Consider the following 20380-nt stretch of genomic DNA (forward strand, 5'->3'; position numbering starts at 1 on the left):
GTAATTGTGTGGTTCTTTCCTTTTATATAAGCTTTGGTTTTCGTGTAACTATTTTTATATTTTCTTGTATTTCGTACTCAGTTACGGCTGTGTGTGATATTACAACTATTTGCAAAAACCATATAAATATGTCTTTAAAGTATGATGTTAAAACTAGATACATATTTAATTTAAACACACAAGTTTTGCTTTCAGAACACAGAGAATAGGCTTCACATCTACATTTACAAAGCTACAAAATAACATGGAATCGGATTTTAAAATGATTTTCTAGTAGTTTTTTTTAGGTCTCAAAGTGATATATGGACTGACAGACGGGCAGACAGATGACACAGAAACCAAAAGCGGCTTTTCCTCTTTCGGGTGGTCGCCTAAAACGTCAAATGTTCATTTTAAAAGTGGGTATAGATGTGTATATATGTGTGTATGTATGTGTATATATGTGTATATATGTATGTATGTATGTGTATATATGTGTATATATGTATGTATATATGTGTATATATGTGTATATATGTATGTATATATGTGTATATATGTATGTATGTATGTGTATATATGTGTATATTTGTATGTATATATGTGTATATATGTATGTATGTATGTGTATATATGTGTATATATGTATGTATATATGTGTATATATGTATGTATGTATGTGTATATATGTGTATATATGTATGTATATATGTGTATATATGTATGTATGTATGTGTATATATGTGTATGTATGTGTATATATGTGTGTATATGTGTATATATGTGTGTATGTATGTATGTGTATATATGTATGTATGTATGTGTATATATATGTGTATATGTGTATATATGTGTATATATGTATGTATGTATGTGTATATATGTATGTATGTATGTGTATATATGTGTGTATATGTGTATATATGTGTATATATGTATGTATGTATGTGTATATATGTGTGTATATGTGTATATATGTGTATATATGTATGTATGTATGTGTATATATGTGTGTATATGTGTATATATGTGTATATATGTATGTATGTATGTATACCCACTTTTATATATATACATAATTTTAAAAAATCTGTCTGTAACCTTAAACACTCAGTTAAAATTATTATTGATTTTAATATGCAGCATTATTTGGAAATAAAATCGATAAGGATTTTTTAAAATCATGTTAGAAAAAAAAATGTGCAAAGCGAAACTATGAACTTTTATCTCTCCATTAACTTTTTGATTCACCGTAGATCTGGGCATGACACCAACATACAAACTCATTCAATTGAAACACTACATAGCACTTTGTTTGAATCTGTAGCATACAAATAAATGGCTCAGATTACGATTCAGCCATTGAAAAAAAGCTAATGTAAAAATACTTTTTAAATAAAAAGCTTATCTAAGGGGAAGAAGTATCCATTTACAACTATCTCTCAATAATGTAGAATTAAAAATAATTACCAAGAATTAATAGAGCCATTGGGAAAAGCCGGCATGTATGAGTTTTGAGTGGTCTGTCTGTCCGTCCCGCTTAGATCTCGTAAACTAGAAAAGACATGACTTTGACAGGTAGTGGTTGTATTCAAGTTATTACAATTTAATGTAAAACACTTTCTATGGCATCATGTTACCTATTCGTGAGACCTCATTGATTTTTAGGAAATTTTGGGTGTCACTGAAGACACAACTCACCTCCATTTTGTCTTGGACAACTTTGACCCTGGATAGTTTACTTATATACGTTTTGTCAACTAACCAATACATTTATTGTATAAACCCAGAAGACAGTCTCAAGCTTGTGAGCGAATGTCTCTGCGTCCATCGCAACAACTACAGCAACAACCAAATGAAACACATACCCTCTCTCACACACACACGTATACACACACGTACCCAACACAACCCACACACGCACACACCTCACACACACAATAGTCGTTAATCCCTCAGAAGAAGTTCCTTTTTTTTTCATGCCGTGATTTCAATTAACATTCTCGCTAACCAATGGCGGAAGTCAAAAACCAAAGCCACAGACCCGACGCTATGCAAGCCGGGAAGGTTCGGCTGCTGTTGTATTGATTTCACGGTCTTGTTGTGTTTTGTGAACGTTGTACCACATGACACGATGGACAGATGGAAACATCAAACGCATTAATGCCCGGATGAAACGTATGTAAATAATTGAAGTCTCAACAGTGAAACTAAACAGGTCACGGACACGAGGTGCTAATGAGGTGTCGCAGCAAGCAAACCTTTAAGTAAAATACCATTCTGTGACACTGACCTATGCATATGTTGAAGAAAAGACAAAGTTTTGTGTTGCGACTTCTTTCTAAACATATATGTGTGGTTAAATAGATCTCTACAGCGCAGTAGGCTATCAACGGTAGAGATACAAGAGTGAGAAAACATAGATAGATAGATAGATAGATAGATAGATAGATAGATAGATACATAGATAGATAGATAGATAGATAGATAGATAGATAGATAGATAGATAGATAGATAGATAGATAGATAGATAGATAGATAGATAGATAAGGAGAGAGAGACAGAGAGAGAGAGAGAGAAAGATAGAGAGAAAAAGAGAGCGAGGTCGAATGAAAATGCAAAAGTTAACTAGGACATACAATAATTTACAGAGAACATTGAAAACAGAATCTTCACTTCAGAAATCATTTCCACGAGTCGTATATCTCCTGCTGTCTAAAGTGTTCAGTTTGTCCACGTAACATGCACCCATAACCCCCCCCCCCCCCCCCCCCCCCATCCCCGCCACTGTGTCAGCTAGAGATACGAGGGAGTCACCTAATGCATTTAATGTTCAAGAAATGATGCCCATACAAGGCAACAGGTGTAGGTAATGGCGATAACTGACAAATGATCTCATTAGTTCCGAGCATCCATTAATATTAAACATCAACTAGTAAAGAAATGGTCAATAATCTAACTCTGGCAAAAACACCATAAATATACTCTCTGTTTCTCCCTCTTTCTGTCTTTCTCTCTGTCTCTCTTTCTCGTTCTCTCTCTATCTTTCTCTCGTTCTCTCTCTCTTCTCTCTTTCTTTTTCTCTGTCTCTTTCTCTCTTTCTCTCTCTTGCGCTCTCTCTCTTAGTCTCTGTCTCTGTTTCCCTCTGTCTCTCTCTCTATGAAAAAAAGGTTCAACTAAGAAATTTAGTTAACAAGGTTGTGCAACTAAGGAACACTATCCACAAGGACTGCCTGGTCCTGTGGTATGCACTCTGCTCTGTCGTTTCAATGGTCCCATGTTTGAACCCCTGCCCTCCACCATCCCTCGCCATACAGCTGGATTGTTGGTAATAATATTCAATTCTGAGTGAACAGTCGAAACCTGTAATTTTAATAAGTATCATCTATAAGGATATTCAATTATTGACAAAGAACCGAAAGTTCCCGTGGCATTCAACAGACAAATCTTCAGAAGGATAGAACGCATAGGCAGGATTTGGAAGTGATAGAGCAAAAAAAAAACTAAAGAAAACAAGGTTACAAAGACAGTTTGTGTGGAAACACAAACTCAAAATCGGCCCCCGAAGTGGTCCACCCAGGCAGGTAAAAAGGCAGGTTTCAATATTTTCAGAAAGAACATCATAATAAAATTCTATCAAAGACAAATGACAGAGAAGAATGGATAAAGAAGATTGACAGATCTTGTGTGGTGCCCCAGCGGTCCAGCAGACTACAGGATAGGTGAAACTAAATGTGAAGTTAGATGTGAACCTGGCCTTAAATGATGTCTTATAACGAATATCTAATTGATCTAATTGTTTTGTAAAGGGTCCATCTCTTATTCAAACCTTCAAAAAAAAAAACATTTCCTTAAAAACAAAAAAAAATTAGTTGAGTGTTGTATTAAGTTATATGGCGATGTAAGAATTCTGCAGTTCACACAATAATATGAAAAACTACTTATTAATTGTAGTTTTAAATTATGTCCAACTTATATGCATACTAAATTGATTTTTTTTCTTTATAAAAAAAAAAGTAAACATTTTTTTGTCTAAATGTAGTAGTTTGTATGACAGAACTTACATAACTTAGCAATACAAATGTAAAAACAATTATTTTTTTTGACAAATATCTAAAACCATTTGCATAAATGTGTTCACAATTTGGTAATTCGATATCTTCCCTACTAAAGAGCCTCCCGTGTTTGTTACTATTAGTGAATAGTTGTAAAAGGGTGTATTTTTTATGGAAAAACTGCTTGCATAGGTGATTTAAAAAATTAATTTTTCGCTTTAAGAAAAGAAAGAGTAGCCGTGGCATCAGAACTTTAAATGTTCTAAAATAATCAGAACTTTAAATGTTCTAAAATATTTTGATGTCGAATTTTCACTATCTTTTCTAGTTTATGAGATCTAAACGGGACGGACGGACGGACTGACAGCCATTTCACACAAAACTAATAGCGGGCCGCTAAATGTAAAAAAAATGAAATAGAAAGATTTTGGGAAAAGTTTCGTACTAATTAGATGTCAAGGACGCTATATTGACAGATGACTGTTGCCAAATTAAACTTAAAATTAGAATTCTAATGGTTCAACAGTTACGTTGGGCAGGGCACGTATCCAGTATGGGGGACGAACGTATGCCAAAGGCAGTCATTTTTGGTGAGCTAAAAGGTGGTCGACGTAAAAGAGTTGCCCCACGGAAACGCTTTAGAGACATACTTAGGCGCCAACTTGCCTTAGCTGACATAGAAGAGGCATCTGGTTGCATGTGGCCTCAGAACGAGACAGCTGAAGGTCACTCACAAAGGCAACGGGATACACATTTAAGAAACACCATAATAAAAATCCTCTATATATCAAATGCGATAACTGTAGAAAGAGCTCTCTCTGATTAGGATCCACAGAAAAGAGTTGTTAAATAAAAAAAAATATATTTTAAAATATTCAACATTTTTGTTTTATACAGTCGAAGAAAATCTATAAAGGAAAATGAAATCGAATTGAAAGCATTGAAATAAAATAATCACCTTTATGAAATCCCAAGCTACCGAAAGTCTGTGATATTACGGATCAACTTAAAACACAGAGAACGCGTCACAAACACATTTTGAATCCATTTCTGAACACCAAATTTTCGTTTAGATCCGATACATCAATACGATCAAGAAGCAAGCGAATAGGTTCCACATTGCACAATATCGTTTACTCTTGAAGAGTTAGCGTGCTTTCAATGATCATGCTGTGAAGGAGATCCCATGACTATCTAACACTCGACACATTCGTGTGATTATGAAAGAACATTCCCCAAAATAATCTTAATCACATCTATTGTATCTGTTCTTTGTATCCTTGTAATCCAGTCTCTTTTTGACACTATTTTTCACAGATCCACGTAAACTACACTGTGCATTAGATTTTCACTATTTTTGTCTTCAAGTGCAAATTAAAAAGGCTCTGCTAAAGCTACTTATAACCCCCCCCCCCCCACCTCCCATAAGCACCCACCTTCATCACGCGTGATGGAGGTCATGTGATAATTTGAAAACAGATTTGATATATTAGCGTCATTCTTTGTAAGCAGATATACATCTAAATAAACTTCAGACATACACAAACACAATCTGAGCGACAACAAAGAATTAACGCAACCAGTTCAATGTAATAGAAACCTTCTCTTTGGTTTACTGATATCATTGGAAGTGTCTGTTACAGCAGAAACCAACAGAGCAGGTCATTACTCGAATTGCACGAGATGAATACAACATAAATAGACGTAGATGTGTACTAATGTTAATGTTGATTATAAGTACAGCAGAATAAAAAAGGAGAGAAAGCAGAGTGGAGAAATGTGTAGGCCATAAAGGAGCTTAAACAAAAACGTAAGAAAAAGAAAAAATGTTTATTTTGAAATCTATTATATAGTTGTAAACTAGCGCTGTCTGACTCATTCATTGATCAAGAGATCTCTTAAACTGTCGTACGTATCCGCATTGAATTTGGTACCTTTTAAGTCGTACGAGTGCGTGTATGTAATGGAGCGTGTGTTTCCAAATCAAGTCAAACGTCTATGTCAGAGAAATTACGATGCGCAAGTTAAAAGAAAACAAAATGGGGGTTCAAGAGAGCGAAGAGAGAGAGAGAGAGAGAGAGAGAGAGAGAGAGAGAGAGAGAGAGAGAGAGAGAAAGAAATATAAAAAGCGGGCCTTAAAATTTCATTGCAACAGATACACTAATTCACGGGCTAGAAATGTATGTTAGGTTGATTCAAAAAAAAAATAAAATAATGGTGCGTTCGGCCATAATTATCAATATATATAAAGCTTGGGAAAAAATCAACGTGCGCAGCCGGTGCGTACTGCTAGTTAGACATATAAAATAAGCAATGTCAAATAGTCTAAATTGAAAGATCGTTGTTGCCTTGTCACAGGCGAAATAGTTACATCATGTTACATCCTTTTACTGTAGTGAATTTTGTGAATACAGAATGTGAGAATGTAAATAGTGAACACGAGTTAGGTATGGCCGGAAGTAAGATTGTATGAGAGATGAGAGTTTAGTCAATGAAATGACTTGATGAAATTAAATAAGTTTCTAGTCATTTGTTTAAGTCAGTGGAAAGTCATGCAACAAATAAGTTAGTTTTTAGCCATTTAGCCAATAAGTTTTGTGAAGTCATGTAGTCTACCTACTAATCTGACCATGTTAGAAGTAAAGTTGGGGGGCGCGGTGGCTGAGCGTTTAAGCGGATTCCAAATCTGTGGTCCTTGGTTCGCATCTCAGGGATTTTGAATATCAGGATTTTAGTGCTCCACTGAGTCCAGCCAACTTTAATGGGTACCTGACTTTAGTAGGGGAAAGTAAAGGTGGATCGTCGCTGTGCTGACCACATGGCTAAAGAAGTATGTAGGAGCTTCCGCGGTATCGAATTCAAATGAACCTAATGGAGGTAACACTCAACGTAATACGTCATCCAATAACAACGGCGAAAGGCCCGAACAAACAATACAAGCTAGTCGACACTGATACTGGATGTCGAACAAGTTTAATAGCAATGAAAGATCCGTCGAAGTCATGTAACTCTACGTTTATAGAAGGATTCCTAACTCTAATGCGTCCTGGAAGTAGTCTGTTTACATCGGCTGATATTTCACTCTGCCTAAAATCTAGTCTTGTTTTTACTAGTCACTAGTTTTACTAGTCACGTCATTGTCTCAAAGTCAAAACGTCCCCTATTTCCGAAACAAATAATTATTTCCTAATCGTGGCATAACAGTGTCAACATGATCGGAGAATGCCTGAGGGAGAAAAAGCGTTAACATTTATTTAAGGAGTCTAAACCCAACAAATTTAGCCATATACTAAAGCATTAGTTTCCTTTGTAGCTTTTAAACAAAATAATGAATTACCAGTACATTATTGTCTAATTGGTAAGTTTTTTAAATTGATTCATGTCTTGTCTATGTCAAGGAATATCTGTGCGAATTTTCAGCTTGATCCGAGAATGGGTGTGGAAGAAATAACGTGTACACACTTTTTTACCAGACAGACAGACAGAGTTGATATAAGCTTTGTAAAAATGTGTACATACTTTATCTCTGCTTGTAGCAGCAATCATAAAAATGGCTTTTCTCTGTACCGTCTTTTACATGTCCACGACTGGGTCTATAATTCTGGTGATCTAGAGCACGTTGATTTAGACACCAATATACATTGTATACTATTTAATTTGAATAACATTGCAGTAATCCATATGTCAAATTCACTTCGGTGTTGCAGTAAGGCTAGGGAAATTCTTCACATTTTCCGGGTTTTTGGAGTAACATTAGAACTGTAGGTGACGGAAGTCTTAAACCTTGCCAATACTTCTCTCATCTCCTCGGGCGACTATTAGAAGCCGCAAGAAGGATCAATCTAAGCCAATGACCGAGCGAGCACAATAGCTCAAGACACCCGAAGCAATGGATGTTCAAATGTATACCATCATGCCAAAGCCTATTATATATGCAGACGACATGTTTTATGGGGGAAAAAAAGATGACACCGTCTCGCATTTAGTTCTCCCCCCCCCCCCTTTTTTTTTCCCCCTCCTTCGGGCCTCGCTGACATTGTCAGGGGTTTACGCGGTGCTTAATGATACGTGTCGCTAATTGGAACTAGGGATTGGAAACACAGCAGGTTGCAGAAGTGGGCTGGAGGGTGTGACGGTAACAAAGGTTTTAGGGGTGGTGGCGGTTGGAGGAGGTCTGTGACTCATGTCTGAGTAGATTGAATAAATCAATCATTACCCATCGCGCTTAGGTCGCGTCAAAAGTCGATGATATATTTATCTATATGAGTCCCTGTGTCTATCTGGTCTCTGTCCTGTGTGTTCTCTTTCCCATTCTCTTCTCGTAGGTTTTCTCTTTCTCTTAGATTTCTCATATGTTTTCTTTCTTCTCTACTTCTCCTCTATTTTCTACTTCTCCTCTATTTCCCATTTCTCCTCTATTTTCTATTTCTCCTCTATTTTCTATTTCTCCTCTATTGAGATGTAGTGAATCGATATGCACCAAATAGGACAGCGTTGGGTATGTATATAAAAGTACAACTAGTAAGGATAATCTTTAAGGAGTTCACCTTTTGTTATCTCCTCATGCTTTAAGGTGGTACTGTGTAATCGGATGCAGTGCAATCGCAACTCATAGTACAAATTCATGTATCGTAACATGTTGAACTATACAGTAACATTAAATAACAACATACCAATCTAAAATCAAACATATCATAATTTTATCTACTTAAGTATTTTAAAATGGCTTACTTTATTATTTTTATTAATTATTTTATTTTTTATCATTTAATAATATAACATCTTCCTGTTTCTGAAAATGTGTAGATAATTTTAGAGCTATTTCCCTTTTAAAGATTACACCATGTAGTAATATGGTTTACATTTATTTTTAGTTTCGCTTACAATTTATACTAATAGTATACACCGGCTAATCCTGTTGATTTGTTCCTAGGCTTTATATTGTTTATAATGACCGGAAAAGCAACAAGCCATATTTTAACGATCAACCCAACTTATTTGTTTATCTCGTTAATTGCAGTATCTGTTACAATGAAATTTTACGGTCTGTCCTCTATTTCTTCTCTTTTTTTTTCGATCTCAGGAACGCAACGCGCATCGTATTTTCTCCCAGATAGACTTTTGACTTGACTTGGAAAAACCCGCTTCATAATGCGCCCCGACACTTAAACGCTCTCCTATTTTGGGCCCGTTAATTTTAGTAGCACTTATTCGCTGCTCTCCCCCGAAGGTAACACTCAAACAACCAATAACACAGGTGAAAGGTCAACACTACTAAGGTGCTCGGCGCTGATGAACGATGTAGAACAAGAATGTGCATACGTAATGAAGGGAACCATCGAATGTCGGAAAGTTAAATGTCTACTCCAGAAACGAAAGCCGACCTCTCTCTAAAGCTGCCAAAAGTCTTCTGTGTTTACTTTCGTTATATTTCCAATCCTTGTTTTTACTAGTCACTGTTGCTAAGGCAAACTTCAAAACCTTTACCCTTTTGATAAAACAAATAACTTTTCGTCGCGCCAATTTCCTAATCGTGACTTTACATTACATATATATATATATATACTAGACATATGTTACCCGCGACCCGCGGGTCTTTATTTGCGCATTACTGTCGATATAGTCACTGAGAGTGTTTTGTAAACAATTAAACGAAATAATAATGTAATAAGTAAAGCGAATGTGTCAATGTAAAAATAGCTAATAGGCTTAAATCCATTTTTTTTAAAATTAAAACATTTGCTTTTGAATAATCTAGTGGATTGGATTTAGATGTATGTTAAACGTAGCTAATGATCCTTTCACGTTATTTCTCTTTCGCTACGAAAATAAAATTAGTTTTGCGAAAATGGTTTACCCGAAGTCGATACATTCTTATCTATTAAAAACGAAAAGAGCGATAGCTTTGTTAAATAAATGGGATTATAAAGTGAACAATTAAACGAAATAATTTTTAGTACGCGAGTCATGAATGAATATAGCTCTAGGCCTATCTCAACTCGGCTTCGCAGCTTTCGTAAACGAATGTAGCTTTAGAAAACCAAATTTGAATGTTTATTTGATCAAAATATGAAATGAATGGACTTTAATTAATATATTTATGTGTTAAAGTATAAAACTATCTGTGCGAAGAGAAGTTTTATCCTCTTAGAGTTGGATTAGAGTTTTAGATCTAGGGATGGGATTATAAAGTGAACAATTAAACGAAATGATTTTTAGTACGCGATTCATGAATGAATATAGATCTAGGCCTATCTCAACTCGGCTTCGCAGCTTTCGTAAACGAATGTAGGCCTAGCTTTAGAAAACCAAATTTGAATGTTTATTTGATCAAAATATGAAATGAATGGACTTTAATTAATATATTTATGTGTTTAAGTATAAAACTATCTGTGCGAAGAGAAGTTTTATCATCTTAGAGTTGAATTAGAGTTTTAGATCTAGGGATGGGATTATAAAGTAAACAATTAAACGAATTAATTTTTAGTACGCGATTCATTACGGTATTGTCTAATGAAAGAATGTTCGTCAGGAAATCTGTAGTCACAGATGTCAGGAACTAATTTATGTAAAAAATGCTTTTGAAACACAAAATTGAAGGTTAATTTTATTATATAATGAAATCAATGGATCTTCTTTTGTATTTTCATGTGTCAAGGTAAAAAACTATCTGCGCAAAGTGTATTTCTTAAAATTAGATCTAGGTCTAAATCCTTTCTATCTTTTCTCATGTCAACATTGTAGACATGGCCTAGATCCATAAAATACTATAGATGTAATAGAGTCGGACAACTTTTTTTTTTTGAGGGTCTTAAGTTTGTTTTGGGGCTACAATACATACACTACGGTCTAAGTTGGTACCCAAGGAACATTCCTGCCTAGTTTTATCAAGATTGGTCAAGCGGTTTTGATGTCTATAAGTAACATACATACATACATACACCACACATTCTACTTTATAATATATATATATATATATTTAATAGATAACATGTCAGAGCCAATGTCCCGAACATCCTGATCAGTCAGGCGTGTCAGCTCGGCTCTAAGAAATGGCGTTGCGCTTCAAATGCAGCATTCTATTTATTTGTATCGTATTCTGTCGGCCTCCACGCCCCCTTCTTTTCACTCCTCAGGCAGGATCAAAGTTGTCACAGCTGGAGCTATACATCAGCTCATTCCGTTGTTCAACTTCATGCTTCAACTTTGATTGTATATTAGGACATTGAATGTCAATGAGCGAATTCGAACAATACACAGCTAAAGTATCTAATACTTGGTTTTAGGTTTGAAAAAAAATGTACAGAAACTAGTTTTATATCAATACTATTCAAAATCATTTCTGTTTACTTGTTTCACGTAATCCTATATAATAATGACTTAATGAACACTTTACAGTTAATGTGAATGAAGTTAATAATTAAAAGTCAATCTCTTCACTCATACAATTATAACAAAGTCTTGTAACACTTATAGAATGATATATTCTTGGGGTTTTGAATCTCTTCAAACCTGGAACTTAATATTTGTAAAATAGATTTTTATCAAATTTTAAAAATTTAATACGATAAAGTGAATTTATGTTTGATGACCTCTCACTTTCCCTCTAATATATAAGCATAAAATATTTAGAAATATTAGTCAAGGAGTTAAAACTCTTGTAGACAGCTCTTTTGGGCCTGTTGTAATATGAAAATATGCCCTTATACCTCTAACATCTATTTCTATCCCATCTAAGAAGCGAGTTCTCGATTTCCCGTCTAGATACATATCTTATTGCCAGAGTCGCATTTAGAACAGTAAATAAATCAGTTGTCCAAGGGAAACAACCACCATCAAACGTCATAGCAGACGTGTGTTATTGATAATTTCTACTGCCGATTTCAGCGCCATAAAAGCGCCTCCATTAAGTCTCTAGATCAGGGGCTGGAGAACTGGAGGAGTAACGTTGGTGAGGAAACAAAGTTGGCAGCCATCGTCTCTTCAGTGTACGTTTGGATGGGAAGAAGAAGAAGAAAATTCTCATGTTTCGCTGAAAATGACTTCGACTAATCATCATTAAATGAGATTTAGGGCGTTAGTGTTTATAGCTAATGATCTTCTTTTGGGATCGGCTTGTCACAAGTCGTCTTATTAAAACGTGACTTTTCTTTAGAGATTGATGTTTTGTCTTACGCCTAGAACGTCTGTGACGTCTCTGGTTCTTTGAGATATAGAACTACGACCATAGAGCTTAAATCTAGAATCCTATTGCAATCTATTTGCTCGAGATAGTCATAAAATAAAGAAGAGAAAGAGTTTGGAGAATGATATTTGGATGGTGTAAAATGTCCTAGTCAGACGATGTCCCTGGAGTCAATAGATAAAATCTGGGGACACTAAAATATGAACCCACAAAAAAATGAGATGTTCTTCCGGCTTTTATTACATCGCAAGATTTGGTCTGCACTGGTACGTTTGTTACGGCATTGTTATGCCTGCGGCATGCAATAAATAGAGTTTTGATAACTCGACTTAGTTGCATTATGAGATATCCCTGGTCACATGTTGGTTCAAGAATGCCTACAAAAAGTCTACGCAATAAAAATGAGAACTAGACAAAGTAAACGGACAAAAAAAGGTCAAGTTAAGTATGTTTCTTTTTTTTTTTTTTGCGTAATAGATCTAAGAGTGTACACTTCCGCTCACTTGCCTACCAAAGATAAAACCAGAAAACGAAAGTAGCCGATGAAACGTGGAGGTGTTGGTGGAATCGGATTTTCCCAAAGTGATACTAGCTTTGACGATGTAAGCCTGACAATGAGACAGATTATCCCGAAATCATCAATGAATAATCTTTCGCATCCTAACAGGGCACATCAGGGGCTGAAAATTGGAACTAGTGAAATCTGCCCATGTGGAGTGTCATAAGAAATAGGGCCGAGAATGTCCTTCAAAGCTGCATACTTCATTGAGAAACCGGAACCAGATACTGGTCTTTGAACATCCTTAGAGACGATAAAGTGCATAAACAACGACTGCCAGGAGTCTTAGGTTGCTATAAGTAACATAATCGCCATCTTTTATTTCCTAAGTGTTAATCAGGTCAACATTCCCTACAAAGTTTTCCCGTGCTTACGTTGGTGTTGTAGGAGTCCTATTGTATTGGCGGTGTTGCCTGACAAGAAACTCGAGTTTAATAAAGAACTCAGCAAGACACAGACATGTTATTAAGAAAGAGTTGCGTGTCACGGAAAATGGTTGACCTTTATTTATTTTTTTCTCTGATGGCATGACAAAAAAAGTATTGTGAACAAACTACATTGTAAACAATAGCTAACAACCCTCTGTCTCTCATTCTCTCTCACATTCTCTATCCTTTACTCTCTCATTGACGTTCTCTTATTCACTTTCTCTCATCCTCTCTGGCTCCCTCTCTCTCCTTTCTTTTTATTTCTCTGTCTCATTCTCTCTCACTTTCTCTCTGCCAATCTACCAGTTTCTCTTTTTTTTTTCTCACCCTATTTCGCTCTTATTTTCTCTTTCTAAATCTCACATTCTCTCTCTCATTTTTTCTTTCTCTCAATATCTCTCTTTCTCACTCAATTTATCTCTCACAATCTCTCCTTCTTTCTCACTTTTTCTCTCATTCTCTCTTAATCTTCTATCCCCTCTCTCTCTCTCTCTCATTCTCTCTTAATTTTCTATTCTCTCTCTCTCTCATTTTCTCTTTCATTCTTATTTTTTTCTCATTTTCTGCCTCACTCTCCCTTTCTCTCACATTATCTCTCTCTTAATGTATCGCTTTATGTTATCCCCCCCCCTGTCTCTCTCGTAAACACAAAAACAGCTCGATAATCATACTACAACAATTCCTACCAAAATCAGACAAATGCAAATCATGTAGGCCTATATGTAGGTTATATGATGGTCTAGTTACTGTTGAGCTCAAAAAAATTATTTAAGTTTATAAAACATTGAGAAAGTAATTACATATTTGGTAATAAATTCAATAGCAGTCCGATACATTTCCTTTATTGCAATATTTTTTTAAATTGTGGGAGGTGTAGCGCGAAGTGGAACAGCAGTAATTTGCAAATAGACTCGATTTGTCGTAGTCCGGGCGCACTCTGGGCCACGTGACTAAAGAGCTTTCCAACTAGTCAGTTTGCAGTCGTAAAGCCATGAGATAAACCAATCACAAACAAGTTCATTGTCAACGTTTCAGATAAAACTTACGACATTTGAAATAAAATATGTTTAATATTTTGATTGGACACTTAAAAAATCCAATTCAAGGTGAAAACTTCAATTTTATTATTTTTCTGACGCCCTGTCAAAACCGTGCAGTAGGCATCAAGCAAATACGCGACTTTTAGGCGACGTCGTTTTGACGTATAATATTAAAGTTAAAAGAAAACTTCACTTAATAAAACAAAGTTACAAAGACAGTTTGTGTCGAAACACAAACTCAAAATCGGCCCCCGAAGTGGTCCACCGAGAGTCTTCACCAGGATTTGAACACGAGACTTTCGGTTCCAAGTGCTTTACCCCTCTGCCACAACATCTTCATATATTTATTTATCGTACACTTATATTTTTTAAAAATAATTATTAACCTTATCCATACATTCAAAATTAATAACATGTTACATGTAATAAAGAGACACTAGATTTATTCTTCTTAGAAAATTAGATACATTGGTAACACGAAAAACAAATTCTTGACTTAGATTACTTTACGTAGTGATCTAGCTACATGATAATCAAAATTAATAGATCTCTATTGTCATTTGTCATACAAACTAAATCTAGATTCAAGATCTAAGTCTAGGTCTAGATCTGGAACTAGATCTAGGTCTAGATCTAGAAATAGATCTAAGTCTAAATCTAGAAAATCTATTTTATAATGTTCCTTTGATGCTTTTTCCATTGTGACCTTAGATGTAATTTTTTTGTACCATTTCGAGAATCTATGAATGAAGCTTGATTTATTATTGAAAAAGTCTGTGACCATTTTAAAAAACTTACCTCAACTGAAGTTTTTCATTGAAAAGTGTTGTATTTTTTTTTTTGAAAAAATCTGCTTGCAGAGATAATTTTCAAAATTAGATGGTTCACTTTCGGAAAAGAAAAAAGTAGCCGTTGCATCAGAACTTTGAATCAAGTATCATGATGTCCAAATTTCATTTTTTCTTCTAGTTTCGGAGATCTAAACGGGACGGACGGACAGACAGACAGGCCACACAAAACTAATAGCGTCTTTTCCTCTTTCGGAGGCCGCTAAAAATGAGACGAAGTTTTAAATTTTTTAACGAAAAACTAAAGTGAACTATTTTGTAGCCCAGAACACGATTAGTGGATAATAAATGAAGTTCCTCCCCCATCACATAATTTTCAGAAGACGTGGATATATTCATATAGTGAAAAATAGTACTCACACCCTGTACCTTTAAACAAGCGTGTTTGTATAACATTACAACTCTGGTCAAGTCGCATCAGGACCTGACCTACATCTTTTATATCAGTGTTTCCCAAACTTTTTTTTAACGGAACACTTCACACATTCTGAGCATTTAGCGGAACACTTTGCTAATTTTTTGAGAGATTAATTCTTGTGGTGGCCTACTAGTTAATTATTCCAGTAGTTCGTTGAATTTCTATTCAGGAACAAAGTTTCTGAAACACTGTTTTATATTTACAGTATCAAATGGAAGGCCAGCCGACTTCAAAACGGATTGGAGGGGGGGGGGGTGTTACTGCATGAAGTCTTTAGCATCTGAAGTACTATTTTATTTCGACTATCTTCTAAGATGGAAAAAAAACGACTGTATAGAATATAGAAGAGACAGTACCAACAATCAATCATAAGATAGTAGAGAAAGTACCAACAATCAATCATATGATAGTAGAGAAAGTACCAACATCAATCATAAGATAGTAGAGAAAGTACCAACATCAATCATAAGATAGTAGAGAAAGTACCAACAATCAATCATATGATAGTAGAGAAAGTACCAACATCAATCATAAGATAGTAGAGAAAGTACCAACATCAATCATAAGATAGTAGAGAAAGTACCAACAATCAATCATAAGATAGTAGAGAAAGTACCAACATCAATCATAAGATAGTAGAGAAAGTACCAACAATCAATCATAAGATAGTAGAAAAAGTACCAACAATCAATCATAAGATAGTAGAGAAAGTACCAACATCAATCATAAGATAGTAGAGACAGTACCAACAATCAATCATAAGATAGTAGAGACAGTACCAACAATCAATCATAAGATAGTAGAGAAAGTACCAACATCAATCATAAGATAGTAGAGACAGTACCAACAATCATCAGATAGTAGAAACACTACCAAAACAATCATAAGTTGTCAGATTTATGTTTATTAGTTAGGTATGAATAATTCCTTTTCAAACATTGGAATCTATTGGGGCATAATGGGACCGAGTATGTAAATCTGTTTTTGTTTGTTAACAAAGGTGTCAACCGCCTTTACTTTCCACAACTTATGTCAGGCATCCATTCTTGTGTGGTTGCTAAAGTTTCCCAATAATCATCCCGAAATTCAAAATCCTAGGATTCGAACCCGAGACCTTCGAGCGCTTTACCACTCAGCCGCTACGATCCTTAAACATAAATAACGCTTATTATATAATAGACATAGACACGCATATTACATAAAACATACTCAAACATATTTCTCTTAGAGTTTGATGCCTCTTGCTTGTACCTAACTACGACTTCTCTTCTAATCTGTCATCCTAAATGTACACAACACTTTTCCTTTCTCAAACCAGATATTGTAAATGTAAATGTTCAACCCGAAATGCCATAACACATGGATCTAGATTACTGCGAGTAAAATTAATTTCTTTCTTGCCACAGAAGTTATGAAAAAAAAATTCAAAAATGTTCTTTTTTTCCCCACAAGTTCCTAATGCTGGACTTTATAAAAAAAAATTTATCTGTATTTTACATTCCACAACTTCATTGCTCTAACCTCAAGCCCTGTATAATAAATGCGTTAAACACAGCGTATAAAGATCAACTACATATTTTTCTCTCTTGCATTTAAGCAAATGTCATACAAAAAAAAAAAAAAAAACGAATGTTCCCTAAGAGGCAACGAGAATGAATACAACTTCCGGATATAAAGGGAAAAAAAAACACGTATCCGCCATTGTAATGGAATCCTTATTGAAGATTACATATAAAAAAATGGAATCAAGTATTCGATATGCGGTAATGATTAACAGGCCGTCTTGTGATTAAGGCCCCAGAGCCAATCCTGCCCACTTGCATACATTCGCCGGCAGTTGTGTGCATATGAGGGGTGGGGAATTGAGAGGGCGAAGAACTGTTTTGTCCAGGGAGATCGGTGTCACGCTATCTTTGAGAGGGATCGTTGATGCAAAAATCCTGATCAATGCATTTTTTTTTGGTTGTTGTCTAGGTGTACGCCTTTGATGCGCAACACGCAGACAGATTATGTTTGCGCATTACGTCACATCCAGAAATAATGGATAGATTTTTGGAGAGATTTAGCTAGATAACCTGCCAGAATAGGAGCTAAATGTCTAGCATCCGTTTATCCTAGAAGGTGGCTGCACAAGACATTGCAGCGTGGTGTTCAAATACAAGGCTACAAACTACACAATCATTCAGTATGAAAGCAATCAATTCGAAATAAATCATTACCAAGCATGCATTAGGAAATCATACAAAATCAATCTTTATGAAATGAAATAAATTTGAGATAGATCACACAAAAAAAAATCAATTATAAAATCAATCACTGTGGAATCAATAATACAGAAGTCATTATAAAATCAATCATTACGAAATCGATCATTACTTAATCAATGGTCATGAAATCAACTTGGGGGTTTACGGGTTTCCAGGAAGGGTTGTGCAAATTGTACTCCCCCCATAGGAGGACATGCCGATACTGGGGAGAGAGGGAAACGGCAGCCATTGACAACTTTTCTCTGAGCAAAGTCGGAGGTTCGTACAAGAAGAGACCGGGCGCCAGCACAGAAAGTTATTGCTTGACCCACTGAAACCCTGGATGACGGAAGTGGTCTACATCGTGGATTGTGAACGAACTAAAAACAACAAAAAAAAACAGCCGTAGAAAGATCAACTCTAGACTTGGCATCAACATTGTGGGTTGGTGGGCTGGAGTCTCCGATTTATCCGATGTAAAGATAACGGAAGTATTGATAAACTATTGTTATAACTCTGGTGGTGGTGCGCAATCAGTGCGGATAGGGATTGTAGTGTGTGTGTGTATTTAGCAGATACAAATCGTATCAGGCCAGTGCTAGAAGATAGATCAACCGTGACGAGTGGCGACAGTCAACCGCGATGACTGGCCAAGGTTCAAGAAACATCTAAAGTGAACAGTACTCAGACCAGTCACGTCGGATATAGTTAGGTGACCACCCAGAAGGATCGAGTGATGTTCCGCCCTGTTCTAGAAGGCCATTAGGGACCCTCTATAAAGAGCGCAGGTATCAGAGTCGAGTCAGTCTCAACTTCCAAATTTACGATTCAATACGGTACGACAGAGCTCAACAAAATAGAGAGGAGCCAGTAGAGTTCTTGTTACAATAGTACAGAGTTTATACAGCGGTACAGATATCCACAGCAGAACATTGGCACTGTCAATGTTACTTGTTGCCAATTGTAAAGTTTTTACTGTGATTTATTGAACATTAACGTATTGCCTTACATCAGAGCCCGGAGTTGTCAAGTTCTTCGAGCTGGTAGTGTCGTGCTGGGTAGTGAGAGTCGTTACACTCTGTATCTTAAAAGATTACTAAAAGATAACTAATCAAATTTCTAAGCGGTTCCCTTCGTAACCCAAAGCAATTATTATTATACAATTTCTATAAGCTTTCTTGCCTACTTGCTATTGCTGACTTTGTTTATTTAGATCAAAATCTCTCCGAATCTTCCTACTTTCAATTGGGCTCCATTATGTTGCCCCGCCCCATTTTTGAACATATCACTTTCTCTTCTTTTTCTCTCTCAATGTATCGCCAGAAGAACGTCAGACGGTTCTTTAAAATCAAACCTAAAAAAATGAACAGATAACTGTGATGAAGTAAGTTATGAAAATACCCTACACTGGCTGATAATATAATGAAGATTTTGATATTCCCCCCACACACACTATTCTCCCATTCATTATAACATTACATAGGTATAAGTGGGCGTAGGTAGGCCTATATGTTTATATATATAACATAATATGTATGAGTATATATATGTTAAAACGTAAATCCAACAACTACTATAATTAAAGTGTAACTCTCAATTGCTTGATTGTAAATCAAACGGACACTTTGATGAGGTGGAGAGAGTTAATTTTGTAATTGTAAGAGACAATTATTTACTGAGTTAATCTAGTACAGAGCCTCTAGTTGTCAATCAGGAGTTATCGCCTTCACGTAAATCTAGATGTGCTAAATGAGAACGAACATGAACAATGATTAACAAAGTCAAATGATAATTAACACGAAACTTTCTAAACCTCATTTATTTTTTTTTAATTATTAACTGTGGATTTTCATACATGGAGGCAAGTCTATGAGTAGCAAGCTTTCTGGTAGTTTCGGTGTACAAAGCAACGGGAATATTGAAAGGGGAAGTAATTGGTGGACTATATAATAAATGTTGTGCAGTTTTGTTAAGCTGAGTCACATTTTGAAGTTATTTAGCTTGTAGCATAAAGTAATTTTTTTATAATTTTTAGTTGGCAACAGTGATCTTTCAATATGGCGTCCTTTAGTCTCCCAGCATTCTTCTTTTCCTATTCTTACGTTTTTCTTGTTACAACATTTTGGCTTGTCATGAATCACTTGACCTCTTTCTAGAATCTAGGGTTAGGTCAAAACAAGTTCACAGAAGTCGCAGTGTACATTATATTGTACCAGTCTGAGTCTGGGAAATATGTCAGGGAAAAAAAAGTTGCATACGTCAGTTTCTAGAAGGTCATAGCTAAGACAAATATTTGGAACAGAAGTTTCTACGATTCTAGAAAAGACGATTTAAAAAGGTGTAAATAGGGGGGGGGGGGGGTAGGCGGGGAAGTTGGTTAGACATTGTCCTTGCGTTGTAACAAGTTCTGTGGTTGTAGTGCGTCCTCGAGTTTCTGAAAGTTTTTGAGTTGTAGAAGGTCCATAATTTCTTATATATCTTTGAAGTGAATGATTTGTGAAAGTAAAGTTTCAGTTAACAAGATAGAAACGTTCAGTTATATCAATATGTTTGTACTTTTAAAATTATTATTTCCAAACATGTAGCGGGCCGAATTAAAACCTTCCGGGAACCGAAGTAGC

At 35.6% G+C, this 20380-nt stretch overlaps 1 protein-coding gene across 4 annotated transcripts in view; it reads right to left on the reverse strand.

The window, feature by feature from the left end:
- LOC106057104 (cysteinyl leukotriene receptor 1-like) overlaps positions 1-20380 on the reverse strand; it is a 133252-nt gene that overhangs the window by 100772 nt on the left and 12100 nt on the right. For 2 of the 4 annotated variants that reach the window (XM_056024164.1, XM_056024171.1), the window contains exon 1: positions 7555-7968. The exons of 1 other annotated variant lie outside the window; for it this stretch is intronic. The gene's annotated coding sequence lies outside the window, so the exon portion shown is untranslated. Of the gene's footprint in view, positions 1-4993; positions 5373-7554; positions 7969-20380 lie in introns of those variants that run through there. One more of the 4 variants, XM_056024166.1, reaches the window with a different exon arrangement.

The sequence above is a fragment of the Biomphalaria glabrata genome, chromosome 3 (genome assembly GCF_947242115.1).
Source record: "Biomphalaria glabrata chromosome 3, xgBioGlab47.1, whole genome shotgun sequence".
Lineage (NCBI taxonomy): Eukaryota > Metazoa > Mollusca > Gastropoda > Planorbidae > Biomphalaria > Biomphalaria glabrata.